This window comes from Gopherus flavomarginatus, chromosome 25 (assembly GCF_025201925.1).
Source record: "Gopherus flavomarginatus isolate rGopFla2 chromosome 25, rGopFla2.mat.asm, whole genome shotgun sequence".
Lineage (NCBI taxonomy): Eukaryota > Metazoa > Chordata > Testudines > Testudinidae > Gopherus > Gopherus flavomarginatus.
Window position 1 is genome coordinate 4,798,638 of NC_066641.1, and position 14,540 is coordinate 4,813,177.

General features: G+C 46.1%; 1 protein-coding gene across 3 annotated transcripts in view; it reads right to left on the minus strand.

Annotated features, from left to right (window-relative positions):
• ASIC2 (acid sensing ion channel subunit 2) overlaps nt 1-14,540 on the minus strand; it is a 1,140,308-nt gene that overhangs the window by 612,511 nt on the left and 513,257 nt on the right. The gene's annotated exons all lie outside the window — the stretch shown is intronic.

Consider the following 14,540-nt stretch of genomic DNA (forward strand, 5'->3'; position numbering starts at 1 on the left):
CACCTCATCTCATTTCCTACTCCCGGGAGGGAAGGAGGTGGATATGTTTTTTTTAAATGGAAAATTATCCAGTTTGAATGGAATCAAAATAAAAAGGTTGGTTAAGCTCTTTCGGAAATCATCAGAGTCATGTTATTGTCAATCCCTTTAAAGAGACACATTTCTACAATGGTTTTGAAATAACTGTCTTTTCCCTCCTTGTTCCAAAAGCTGTTTTCCTACTGGCAGAAACCACAGTCTTGGGAGTTACGATGGCCCTTTGCCGAGCGCTTCATCAGATAAAGACGTAGCCCTGTCACTCGCTGCCTAGTTGTAGCTGACCCATTTCAATGCAGTCTGCAGATTAAACTTTGTGTAGCATCTTCCAGGCCTATCTCATTGCAACGTCTTGGTTAAGGCTGCTCTTCGTTTTGCGCTTAAATCAGGAGTGCTAGGACTGTGCACCATAGACAATATACCACACAACCTTAACTCTGTCCCTCTGCTTTCCAGCAGCGCTTTGTCCTCATTTTCCAATGCAGATAGCGGGGTGGAAGGCTGGCCCGTTTGTGGTGGGAGTGGAGTCTGAGGAACAGGAGCAGAAGAAAGGGGGTCATCTGATGTGGTGACGAGGTGGGTGTCTCCAACGGGAGGAGGAGAGGGCATCTGCTTCTAGGTGCCTGAACTTAGTTTCCTTGTAGTTGTGGCTTAGTGTTAGGTGTGTGAGGTATACACCCGTTACTCACACAAAACACACAATTCTGTGCAAATTGACTCAGGGCACATCTGCACTACAGCTGGCAGATGTCATCCCCAGCTTGGGTAGACTTACCCGGGCTAGTTCTGCTTGAGCTAGTGTGACCCATGCACCTCCTGGGGGTGGGGCTCTGACCCATCTAGTGGCATCGAGACCACTTAGAGAGAGTTAAACGAGTCTGCTCTGCAGCCTTAGCTAGCAGCCAGCTGGCTTTCAGCTCATGTGGTAGAGGCTCATGCACTAAGCTCCAGGCGCCGCACGTTCGATCCCACCCGCCGATGACCGGGTCTGTCGGCATTACACTAGAACGGGGGTGACCTGAGAAGGAGCCAGAATTTACCAATGTACCTTGCCAAAGAGCCACAGTGATACGTCAGCAGCCCCACCTCAGCTCCCCCACCTCGTTCCCAGTGCCTCCTGCCCACAGGCAGCCCCCCGATCAGCGTCTCCCTCTCCATCCCCGCACCTCCCGATCAGCTGTTTTGTGGTGTACAGGAGGATCTGAGTGGTGGGGGAGAAGCAAGGGCATTGCAGGCTGAGGGGCGGGGGTGGGAAGGGGTGGAGTGGGGGGCAGGGCCTGTGGCATAGCCAGGGGTAGAGCAGTGAGCACTCCCCGGGCACATTGTAAAGTTGGCGCCTGTAGCTCCAATCCCCAAGTCGGTGCCTATACAAGGAGCCGCATATTAACTTCTGAAGAGCCACATGTAGTTCTGGAGCCAGAGGCTGGCTACCCCTGGGCTAGCACCTACCAACAGCAATGTGGCCAAGGCGGCACAGAAAGCAGAGCAGGCTTAGCTACCTGCATACTTACCTAGGACCTCAGATAGCACTGTACTCAGCCAGCTAGCCCATACCACCGCCCCTGCTAGCTCCATCAGCCCTAGCACCTCTGTCTGCCCCCACTGGGAATTAAACCTCCCAGCTGTTACGTGGATGTGTCCCCCTCCACATCTGATTCTCTGCCGTGCTGAACCCGCATAGCACCTACTGGCCTCGCCTGGCGATCTGGGTTCCCAGGTCTTCTGAAAACCAGACTCTTCAAGCATTACTGGCCTATGTGACCATGAGCCATTTGGGGAAAGGGGGTGCGACTTACTGAGGGGCTCACTAGGCGCTTCCACGGTACAGATGCTCCGGACTATAAACGATGCAGAATGGAGCAGAGATCGGGGTGCAGGCAGGGCATGGGGGGAGAGAGAGAACTGCTGTCAGATGGAGTTTGTAAAGAGTTGGCCAGTCAGTGAAGCGGGATGACAGTTCCAGAATCAGGAGCAGCCCGGAAGAAGGATTGCACCCTTGCTCTGGGGCAGCAGTGCAGGGAAATAGGCTGGAATCCAGGTGTCCTGGGGTGGATTTCCAGCTCTATCGCTGTCCTGCAGGGGATCACAGACCAGTCTCTGTGCCTTTGTTTCCCTTCCCCATCCTATTTAGACTGTCTGTCGCTCACTGAATCCATACGGCACCTAGCACCGTTGGGCCCAGATCTCTGTTGGGGGTCTGCGGAGGCTACCAACAATGGCAAGACTGACGGGACAGAAAGGCCTGTGCTGGATGGGGAAGGAAGGAGAGAGATGACAGGCCAGATTCTCCTGCAGCCACTTTACTCTGCACTGTGGGCACCAAGCAGCCCCACACAAAGCAGCCTTCATGTAGGGGCCTCCTGTATTGATGCAGAGTGGCTAGACCACTCCCCACCTCTACGCAGTCAATATAGGGGGCGGGGCTATCGATCCCCAGCTGCTGTCCTAGCGCCGAAGGACTATGGGCAGTTGGCTTTCTAACCTATGCCGAGGGACTGACCTGGTACCCAGGTTAGGTAGGATTGGGGGCAATTATGCAGAGATGGTAGAAAGCACTTCCCTGGGTTTCTCTGCGTACTCTCTGGCATTAGCTGAAGATTAGGGCCAATCTCTGCATCGGCAGCTGGGCAGAGTCCATGGAGGATTGGAAAATAGAGGGCAATTTTGCTCTGGCTCCGGGACTGAGGGGGAATGTACGCTGTCTAATTATAACCTGAGTGGAAAGCCTCTCTTCTGCATCAAATATGTGCGAACCACAGCTGATGTGAGCATCAAGCCTTCCACGGGGCATATTTTAGTTGAATGGGAAAGTAGCTGAGATAATTTCTAATCCTAGAATCATAGACTATCAGGGTTGGAAGGGACCTCAGGAGGTCATTGAGTCCAACCCCCTGCTCAAAGTAATCATTGACCATTACATTCTCTTGATTAAATGTGGATAAATCCTGGCCTGCCCTTGGTCTCCAGGCTTGAAGGAAAAGGCAAGGATGACCTTTCAAAGCTGAGCCGAGATTAGCAGTAATTGGGCAGTAATATGCAAAGATGAGTCAGGACAGTGACTTTATCAGGAGGATCAGTTAATGGGTTTGGGAGGGTTTTCGTTATTTCCAGCTGGCACCAGATTTTAACTGCTTCTGCCCAATGTGTTATGCTCAGCTATGCTGTAATGTGAGTTGCTGTTTCCTGCGAACAGGCAGCCAGGTGAATGTAGTTCTGTGGCTGGTATGGCTTTGCTTTCAGTGTGTTGTACCTTGAAATCTCTAAGAAACCTTGATGTATTTTTTTTCCAAGACGGAAGACAGTATTCTGAAAAGGACTTGGTAAGTCATGGTGGAAGCCAACTGACCATGAACAGCCGGTGTCATACTGTACCTAGGACAAGGAGCGTCCTTGGTTGTATAAGCAAGGGAATGTTGTGTTGGACTAGGGAGATGTCAATACCTCTGTATATAGCACATCTGAGACACTGGCGGTTGTACTGCATCCAGTTCTGATGAGCAGACTTCAAAGAAGAGGTTGAAAAACTGGTTCAGAGAAAAGCTACCAGGTGTAGAAAACTTGCCGTATTGTGAGAGACTTAAGAAGCTCCATTCCTTAGTTCATCCAAGAGAAGGGTGACAGGTCACTTGATTTATGAGTTACAAGTACCTAAGTAGGGAAGCACTTTCTGATCATTAAATGGATTCTCTTTAGTCCAGCAGAAAGGCAGAATGAGACCCAAAGCCTGGAAGCTGAAATTAGACAAACTCAGACTAGAAATACAGTGCAGATTTTATTTAACAGTGCAGGAGATTAATTAATTAATTGTTCAACAACCTACCTAGGCACACGGTGGATTCTCTGTCATTGGATGTCTTTAAATCAAGACTGTGCCTTTGTAAAAGGTACACTGTAGTTCAAGCAGAAGGGATGGGTTTGATGCAGGAGTTACTGGGTGAGGTTCTCTGGTCTGCATTGCAGGAGATCAGACTAGATGATCACAATGGTCCCTACTGGGCTTAAAATCTCTGAATCTTCAAAGACTAGCAAGCCTACTGAGAAGCAGAAACACACACCAAATGATGCAAGTAGACGCTGAAAGAATATCACTTGATAATTGTCTTGTTCTGTCCATTCCCTCTGAAGCACCTGGCATTGGCCACTTCCAGATCACAGGATACTGGGCTGGATACCGGGTGGACCATCAGTTATGTTCTGATCATCTCAGCACAGCTTCAGTGTGTCATAGCTTGTGTTGTTACCTGCCCTACTCAGCCATTGCTGCACCTGGGTATTGTAGCAACACCCTGCTTATGCTGGCACAACATCCTAAAACATTGCACAGTCGACCTGTGGAACTCCTTGCCAGAGGATGTTGTGAAGGCCAAGACTATAACATGGTTAAAAATCCCTTAGATAAATTCATGAAGGATAGGTCCATCAATGACTATTAGCCAAGATGGACAGGGATGGTGTCCGTAGCCTGTTTGCCAGAAGCTGGGAATGGGTGATGGGATGGATCACTTTATCACCTATTCTGTTAATTCCCTCTGAAGCACCTGGCATTGGCCACTGTCAGAAGACAGGTTATTGGGCTAGATGGACCTTTGGTCAGACCCAGTATGGCCGTTCTTATGTTCTTACTTTCTTATCTAGTGCAGAAGTGGGCCTGGCAACACGCTTATTATTCTGTTTGGGCTCATGTGGAATGTCCCAATGGCTTACTCTAACGTCCGTTACCTGGTGAGGAAATATTACTACACTGAGTTTGTGCATGCCCAGGCTGGCTTCCTTCCTTGAGGGAGGTGCCAATGGAGTACTGTATTAGCCAGAATGGAAGTGGAGAGGGTGCGGTGGGGGACAGAGGACAGAGCCCAGAACTGTCACTAAGAGGTAGCCAAGAACACTGTGGAATGGAGCCACAACTTCAAGCCTGAGGTTCTTGTTACAGCTGGAGAGGAGCTGGAGAAAGAGGGTCAGGCATCAGGAGGCACCTACCTGGGTTTCTTACTGGGGGCTCAGGCAGGGGGGCTGAGTTCAGACGATTAACACACTGTTATGCTGGAGGGTATTCATGGATGCGTGCCATCAGTCCCAGACCTGGTTAAAGCTGAGCGGCGTGCGAACTGTGGTGGTCAGGGACAATCACTTCATGCTTTAGGCACTTGCAAGGATGCTGCTTTCTTCTGCGCCAAGTCCTGAGGTTTAGCTGGCTTAGCATCATAGCAAGAGTTTCATGGTGACCCTTCCATGAATACCCTAATATCCTTCTGAGCCAAAACTAAATATCACTGAACAAAATCAACATTAATATTGTGCATAATTACAAATCCTGACAACTAACCTCGTAACAATGTTCAGTTCTTCTTGGACATGCCCTTCGCAGTCACTCGGACCTGCGGCCCAGGGCTCCCCAGAATATCGACACGGCTGCCTTCAGGAGGTGGCAAGTCCACTTCTACAAGTTGTTTCATATCCTGGGACTCTGTTGCCTCACCTGTTGTGGTTGTTGTCTGCCTGAAACCCTGTTGGACAGACTCAGTGCCCCATTATCTCCCTCCCTGCTGGGATCTGGAGGAAAGCTCAGCTCCCAGGACTACACTTCCTTGCCGTCATTCACACTGAATGGAAAGCGCACTCGAGCCTCTTTTACAGAGCAGTACATTCAGCTCACAAGCAGTTTCTATTTATCTCTCAAGGGAGAGCCAAGAACAAAAGGGCATTGGGAGATTGTGTGAGTGTATATTAGTGATCAAATCTGTACACACTTTTATTGTCCTGTGAGTACAGGCCCCTGAGCTCCGAGCAATTTTACAGCATGACTCTTGGTGTGGCAAACTTTTGCCCTGTTGGATTACAGTGATATTCTGTCAGCCAAGAACTTCTGGGTTCTATTTCCAACAGGTTCCCTGGTTCATTGGATGACCTTAAATAAATCACTTGCATTTCCTATGGGTTTTCTTTTTGTGAATCCAGCTGGAAAACTGGCCTTAAAACAACCCATCAGGCACCTCACTGAAAGCCAGATGCTGTGTTTGATTTTTGAGCGTTCCTTGGGGAAATAAAGTGCAAATGAAAATTGCAAACAGTCATAAAGACATAAGAAGTATTTTAGACACACCGAGAAGTAAAGAGATAAAGAAACATGAAAGCAGAGCATGATGAAGGCCTTGTTACGGAGAAACAATATCTGTTTGCACTGATTAAGCCCTGTTTTCCCGCGCATGAACTTAGATTCTGGCAGCTGTGGTGTTCATCTCTAAGTAGTTGCCCCGAGGTTTGGATGAACAAACTGGTGAGCTGCTGGATCAAAGTGCCATCTTGCCAGCTCTTGTGATTTTTATCATGATGCTTTTTTTTTTTTTCAAGGCTCAGCTCTTGGAGAAATGGGATTACTTAAGAAACTCACCTTTCATTAAATAACAGTGAGAACAGTACATTTCTAGCCTGCATAGGTGTGAGGAAATCTGAGTGCAGCATAAAGATTCAGAAACCAGGATGCAGAAAAAACAACCCCCAAATGTTTTGTTGCTTTAAAATAATACCAAAAAAAAAATTAAGCCAATCTCATGATTAGTTTGAGGCCTGGGCTATGATATTTGAATGCTTAGGGCTGGCGATACTGCATTTGCTTTGACAACGTGCCATTTGTTATTCAGGGGGCGAGACTGGTTACCTGCGCCACATGGGGTTGATTCTGCTCCAAGACTGAGGGTGTTTCAGTTTGTGCCTCAGTTTTCCCAAATATCAAAATGTCATCTACATATGAAAACACAAAAGGCCTTTCTTGTGGACTGTGCAATTATGGGGTGTGATTGTAGCTTGTGCTGACATGCCCAAACTAGCTTTGATCTAGCTAGCCCAGGTCCCTATAGCAAACCTGATGCATTAAATACACGATCTACATATAAATGTCTGATTAAAATTAAATAAAAATAAAATTCAAATATTTTCATATATAAGAATTGAAATTAAATATATTGGAATGATAAGTCAAAACATTGGCACTTTATTGAAACTATAGTTTTGTTTTAATAATGCCAAAATGTTTAAACTCGACATGACATTTTCCCATCAAAAATTTTGGCAAAATAGACACGTTCCTATGAAACATTTCAATATTTATGAACATTTTTTCCAATGGGAACCTTGTGGTTTTTCAACCAGCTGCACTTGAGATGCGACAATATCGCATCACTAGCAATATCTGACTTGACCTCCCGTTGGTGAAATCCCTGGCATTGGAGGGTTTTAAAAATGGGTTTGACAAACACTTGTCAGGGATGGTTCAGGTTTATTTAATTCTGCCTCGGCCCAGCGTGCTGGTTTAGATGACCTCTGGTGGTACCTTCCAGTCCTAGAATTTCTATGATTCTATCAGCATGCAGACAGCCAAAGGGGGGATCCCTTACCCAGCAATAGCGCTGAGAGTGCAGTTTATCTGCATCAGGCAAGTATCATCTCAAGCAAAACACTGGGGTGAATAAGAAGTCAAAAGGAAAATCTCCCACTTCAATCTGCATGCATTTCGTTGCATTTCTGCCAATTCAGGGATTTTTAAAAACCAACCAACAAAAAAAACAGCTGAAGTTTTGTTGAAGTCAGTTCTAAAAAAGTTCCCGCTCCCACTCCGTATTTTAAGAGGAGTTTTCTTTTCCCCTACCAGCAATAACCCTCTCATTTAAAATAATTTTGGCAGCTTTATAATTCCTTGGCTCTACATCTTGCCACGTGGCAATTCAAACTCACTACTTCTGTGTGAGGTGCAACAAAGGATATGTCACATTTCTCAACTCAGACATTCTTTCTGGGAAGAAAAACCGTAATTTCAGTGCAGTGTGTTGGAGTAAGAAGAAAGTGTAAAGCCCCTCTGTGCTAGAGAGGAATCAGGAGGTGCAGTGGATGGGAGAATGCACTAGGATATTTCAGAATGGCGCTTTTAGGAATTCACTTCCTAAGTGAACTGTCAGTCAAAGGAATAACTTCCTGTTGTTAGAATAAAGAAGTGAAAAGGATCACGTGATATTGAACAGGGGAGCTCTGCGGAGGCCAATGTAATAACAAGTATCAGAAATGTTTCTTTGTAAGGAATAATTGCAGAATGGCTGACCCCAAATACTGAAGGAGCATAAGTCAGACCCTGCCAAAAGTCATGATTCATAACTGATTCAAAAATCATGAGAGATTGATTGATTTGCCTTCAGGGTTTTAGCCTTTAGGACATGAGAGCTGGAAACTTGGCATGAAGTTCTAGCCCCATTGAAATAACAGCAAAACTCCCATTGACTTGAATGTTCCAGAATTTCACCTTTCTATAGTTCTTAAGTGAAAGCTGAGTTGTTCATGTTCAAGCTTCATTTAAGACTCCGAGTGACTGTGAATTCATCACATTCCTTGGCAATCTGTTCCAGTCATTAATTATGAAAATAGGGCGAAATTCTGGCCCCAGTGAGGTCAACAACAAAACCCCCATTGACCTCAATGGGGATTTAACATGATACCAGGATCTGGGGCTTTCAGAAAGCTGCCAAATATAGTGCAAATCACGATAAAATGGGGACACTTATATAAATTGGGTGAGCTCTATGCACAAGGAGGAACTAAAACTCATCTCACATTAGGGGAGAAGAAATTTAAACAAAGAAGGGAGATTTCCTGAAAAGATAACCTTAGAAAGTTAAAAATCTACCTAAACATCCTTAACTGGAGTAGCCATACGTTCATTATAGAGCGAGCATGATCGCTCCATTCATAGGAATGCTTGGCCTCCAGTGACCCAGCTCCCAGGTGGAATAAATGATATGATAGACCTGAAATATGTTTGGCTGCACTAGATGTAGATGAGTGGAGCAAAGAAAACAGTTCCTACTGCATTTAGGCAGACCTGTAGAGTAGCATGTGGCATTTATGCAGACATGCCATTAAGGGAAACAGACACCTACAGTCATTGACAATTCTTGCATCTTACAATGAATGTGGGAGAAGAAAGTTTTAAAATTAGAGCTATTGAGCAAAATGGAGGAGCAGAAATCATAACTGGCACAAGTCAAAGGCCAGGTCTACACTACAGACTTATATCTATAGAACTGTGTCATTCCACACCTCTGAGAGATATAGTTATACCAGCCTAACTCTGTGTAGACAGCGCTATGTGGATGGATGAACTTCCCCCACTGACAGCTACTGCCTCTCGGGGAGATGGATTAGCTATGCAGATGGGAGAAGCACAGTAGCATCTTCACTATCAAGTTACAGCTGTACGTGAAGACAAGCCCTAAGACCTTGTCTATATTTGGGACATCCTGCAATACTCATGTCTGATTGGCCTTCTGTCCTGCACCTTGTGTTGTCACTTGCACTAGTGGGACATGCTGTAAAATGCTACCAAATCAGAAGGGGGAAGTCACTTTGCATTTGCTTTCCACTGATGTAAACATAAGAACGGCCATACCGGGTCAGACCAAAGGTCCATCTAGCCCAGTATCTGTCTACCAACAGTATCTGTCTACCAGTGCCAGGTGCCCCACAGGGAGTGAACCTAACAGGTAATGATTAAGTGATTTCTCTTCTGCCATTCATCTCCATCCACTGACAAACAGAGGCTAGGGACACCATTCCTAACCCATCCTGGCTAATAGCCATTAATGGACTTAGCCAGCATGAATTTATCCAGTTCTCTTTTAAATGCTATTATAGTCCCAGCCTTCACAATCTCCTCAGGCAAGGAGTTCCACAAGTTGACTGTGTGCTGCGTGAAGAAGAACTTCCTTTGATTTATTTTAAACCTACTGCCTATTAATTTCATTTGGTGACCCCTAGTTCTTGTATTATGGAAATAAGTAAATAATTTTTCCTTATCCACTTTCTCCACATCACTCATGATTTTATAGACCTCTATCATATCCCCCCTTAGTCTCCTCTTTTCCAAGCTGAAGAGTCCTAGCATCTTTAATCTCTCCTCGTCAGGGCCGGCGCTTACATTTAGGCGGCCTAGGCTATCGCCTAGGGCGCCAGGGCTATTGGTGGGTGGCATTTTGCCTGAGGGGCCGGCAGGCGGCTCTGGTGGACCTACTGCAGTGGTGCCTGTGGAGGGTCCACTGCTCCGTGGCTCTGGTGGACCTGCCGCAGTTGTGCCTGCGGACGGTCGGCTGCTCGCGTGGCTCCGGTGGACCTCCCGCAGGCACGACTGCAGCAGCTCCACCAGAGCCACGGAGCAGTCGACCGTCTGCAGCCACAACTGCGGCAGGTCCACCAGAGCCATGGAACCAGCGTGCAGGGCGGTGAAATTGCCATGCGCCTAGGGTGCTCAAACCCCTAGTGCCGGTCCTGCTCTTCTTATGGGACCCTCTCCAAACCCCTAATCATTTTAGTTGCCCTTTTCTGAACCTTTTCTAATGCCAGAATATCTTTTTTGAGGTGAGAAGACCACATCTGTACACAGTATTCGAGATGTGGGCGTACTATGGATTTATATAAGGGCAATAATATATTCTCAGTCTTATTCTCTATCCCCTTTTTAATGATTCCTAACATCCTGTTTGCTTCTTTGACCGCCTCTGCACACTACGTAGACATCTTCAGAGAACTATCCACGATGACGCCAAGATCTTTTTTCTGACTCGTTGTAGCTAAATTAGTCCCCATCATATTGTATGTATAGTTGAGGTTATTTTTTCCAATGTACATTACTTTACATTTATCCACATTAAATTTCATTTTCCATTTTGTTGCCCAATCACTTAGTTTTGTCAGATCTTTTTGAAGTTCTTCACAATCTGCTTTCATCTTAACTATCGTGAGTAGTTTAGTACCATCTGCAAACTTTGCCACCTCTTTGTTTACCGCTTTCTCCAGATCATTTTTGAATAAATTGAATAGGATTGGTCCTAGGACTGACCCTTGGGAAACACCGCTAGTTACCCCTCTCCATTCTGAGAATTTACCATTAGTTCCTTCCCTTTGTTCCCTGTCTTTTAACCAGTTCTCAATCTATGAAAGGATCTTCCCTTTTATCCCATGACAACTTAATTTATGTAAGAGCCTTTGGTGAGGGACCTTGACAAAGTACACTATGTCCACTGGATCCCCCTTGTCCACATATTTGCTGACTCCTTCAAAGAACTCTAATAAATTAGTAAGACACAATTTCCCTTTACAGAAACCATGTTGACTATTGCTCAGCAGTTTGTTTTTCTATGTGTCTGACAATTTTATTTTTAACTATTGTTTTGACTAATTTGCCCGGTACCAACGTTAGACTTATCGGTCTGTAATTGCCAGGATCACCTCTAGAGCCCTTTTTAAATATTGGCATTACATTAGCTAACTTCCAGTCATTGGGTACGAGGAGACTGATTCTTATTTGCACTGAGTCCACTGGACGGCCAGTGTAAAGGGACATTCAAGTAGCAGGGAATGATATTCATGTCCATTTTAAGACCCTTTCCTGCGGGTGGAGTAGTGTAAAGTAGTGTGAATGATTACCAGGCCCTTGGTGCAGGGCAATGGAGAATCAGGATTATAGTGTAGAATTCCAGAGGATTCCAGCCTCTATGTATTGGTAACACAATATTGGTTAGGGGGATGATTTTTTACCTATATTCTTATACCAATATAACCCCTAATGTGGATGCAGTTACACCAGTCTTGGCCTTGTCTTTGCAAGGAAAAAAAAAAGGTGGCTTCTTTACTTTAGTTAGGCTGTGTCTACACTCTAGACTTCTGCCGCTCTATCTATGTTGGTCAGGAGTGCAAAGGGGTATGATCCCTGACCAACAGAGCTGTACTGGCAGAAGTCTCTAATATAGACGCAGCTATATAGGCAAAGTTGTGCTCTTATTGGTATAGCGTATTTTGCACAATGGGGGTGGTTTGCTATCCTGCTACAAAGCACAACTTTGCTGGAATAGCTGCGTCCACACTATGTATGGTTTGCCGGTATAGTAACCAATATAACTACACAGGTAAAGCGCTCCTAGTGTAGACATGGCCTGAGTTCACATGAGGGAAAATCCTAGTGAAGATGAGGCACAGTTAGTAGGTCAAGTTAAAGATGGCTCCAAACTGCCTTTTTGACATCAGGGCCTGGACTACATTAAAAATGTAAGTTGACATACCCTGAACCCAATCTTCTTTGTAGACACAGTTAGGTCCATGGAAGAATATTTCCATTGCTTAGGGAGTTAATGATGGGAGAAAACCTGTCCTTCACTACTATGGGGTTATGTCAACACAGCTATGCTAGTGTAGCTGTGCCATTATGCTTCCTGTAGTATAGACATGGCCTAGGATTTTCCCTGGTTTTAGTTAACGCATGTTCATAGAATCATAGAAGATCAGGGTTGGAAGGGACCTCAGGAAGTCATCTAGGCCAACCCCCTGCTCAAATCAGGACTCACACCAACTAAATCATCCCAGCCAGGGCTTTGTCAAGCCAGGCCTTAAAAACCTCTACGGAAGGAGATTCCACCACCTCCCTAGGTAACCCATTCCAGTGCTTCACCGCCCTCCTAGTGAAAAAGTTTTTTCCTAATATCCAACCTAAACCTCCTCTTCCTGCAACTTGAGACCATTGCTCCTTGTTCTGTCATCTGCCACCACTGGGAACATCCGAGCTCCATCGTCTTTGAAACCCCCTTTCAGGTAGTTGAAAGCAGCTAACAAATCCCTGCTCATTCTTCTCTTCTGCAGACTAAATAAACCCTTTTTCCTCAGCCTTTCCTCATAAGACATGTGCTCCAGTCCCCTGATCATTTTTGTTGCCCTCCATTGGACTCTCTCCAGTTTGTCCACATCCTTTCCATAGTGGGGGGCTCAAAACTGGATGCAATACTCCAGATGTGGCCTTACCAGTGCCGAATAGAGGGGAATAATCACTTCCCTCAATCTACTGGCAACACACCTACTAATCCAAGTTAAAGTCTCAGAATATCAATGAATGACGCGTTGGAGAGGGGATGGAGGTGGGGGGGCATGTTCTCTCAACACATGGTGAGCGTACACGTTAAATTCTTTGAGAGGAAGCTCCTGGTGATAGGGGGAGTGCACGTTGCTGGAATTATAGAGAGTAAAGAACAAGGCTGCAGTGAGTTTGCTAAATCTGCTGGCAATGCTCATATGAATACAGCCCAATATACCATTGGCCTTCTTGGCAACAAGGGCACACTGCTGACTCATATCCAGCTTCTCGTCCACTGTAATCCCCTGGTCCTTTTCTGCCGAACTTCTGCTTAGCCAGTCGGTCCCTAATCTGTAACAGTGCATGGGATTCTTCCATCTCAAGTGCAGGACTCTGCTCTTGTCCTTGTTGAACCTCATCAGACTGCTTGATCCTGGTCCCAGGAGTCAGCTGGAAGTACCCCACAATTCTAAGAGAGAACTTCCTTAGTCCTCTCTATCCCAAAAGTCTGCAATCCACTATATTGAAAACAGAAGTGGCCCCCTCTCCCCTCTGTGAACAGGCAGCAGCTTTGGTCAAGGTGAAGCCATTTTCTTCTGATCACCGAGCTGCAAGCCGGCGGCCAGAGAGCCTTCTGGGTTTGCAATAACAAGTGATCCCCATCAAGCCTTTTTCAAAGTGAGCTGCTTCCTAGTAACATGCAGGGTGGGCAGTAAAGTTTTCCCACAGTGCACCACAGTCCTAGGGCTAGAGAGGCCACATTCAAGGGAGGGAGGCACTAGGGACTCTGGAATCCGGTTACTTTGAGTGAGGTTGGCCACTGCAATGTGGACACCAGAACCTTAGGTTCGAGCATGGGTTAGAAAAGTCTTAACATAGGGTTAAAATGCAATGCAGACGCTCAAGCTCAGGGTTCCCTAACACAGGTCAGCTGACTTGAGTCACACTAACCCTCAGTTTATGTAGCAGTGTAGCCATACAGAGCGCAGGTCAGGCATGTGGGACTGGGACTGAGGGGGTAAAATAGCAGTGTGGATGTTCGGGCTCAGGCTGCGAGACCTTTCCCCCTCGCTGGGTTTCAAACTCCAGCTTGACCCCAAAGAGCTTCACTGCTATTTTTGTCTCCTTGAACCCAACTCGATTGATTTCTGAGACTTTGCCGTGTGGGCATAGTCAGTTAATAGCACTGCCCTGCCCCACAGAGCTGTTGTAGGGAGGGAGACGTTAAAGGTTGCAAGGTGCTCATATATACCACGACGGTGTCCAGATAAGGATCTGTGCTCCTGCTACAACAGATACTCTCTCGGGGTGGTTTTAATGCCAGCAAAAGGTACCAGGGTGGCAGCCTCATGAATGAACAGCCTCTTTTTATCCCCAGTTCTGGCACAGCACAGGCCACAAAAGATGTGTGCGCCAAGATGTGAAGGGAAGTCTAAAGCTGAGAGGTTTGTTCCTTAGGCCAACCCACTCCTGGTCCTCTGCTGATTGTGCTAACAAAGCCACTGATTAGTAAGCAGTGGCGGTGGGAAGGGAAACCAGTTTTTTTTTTAAAAAAAAGGAGTTTTTCGGCCAATATGTTGAAACTGTTTGTGAAACGGTCAGTTTCAATAAACCCCCTTGCGAAGAA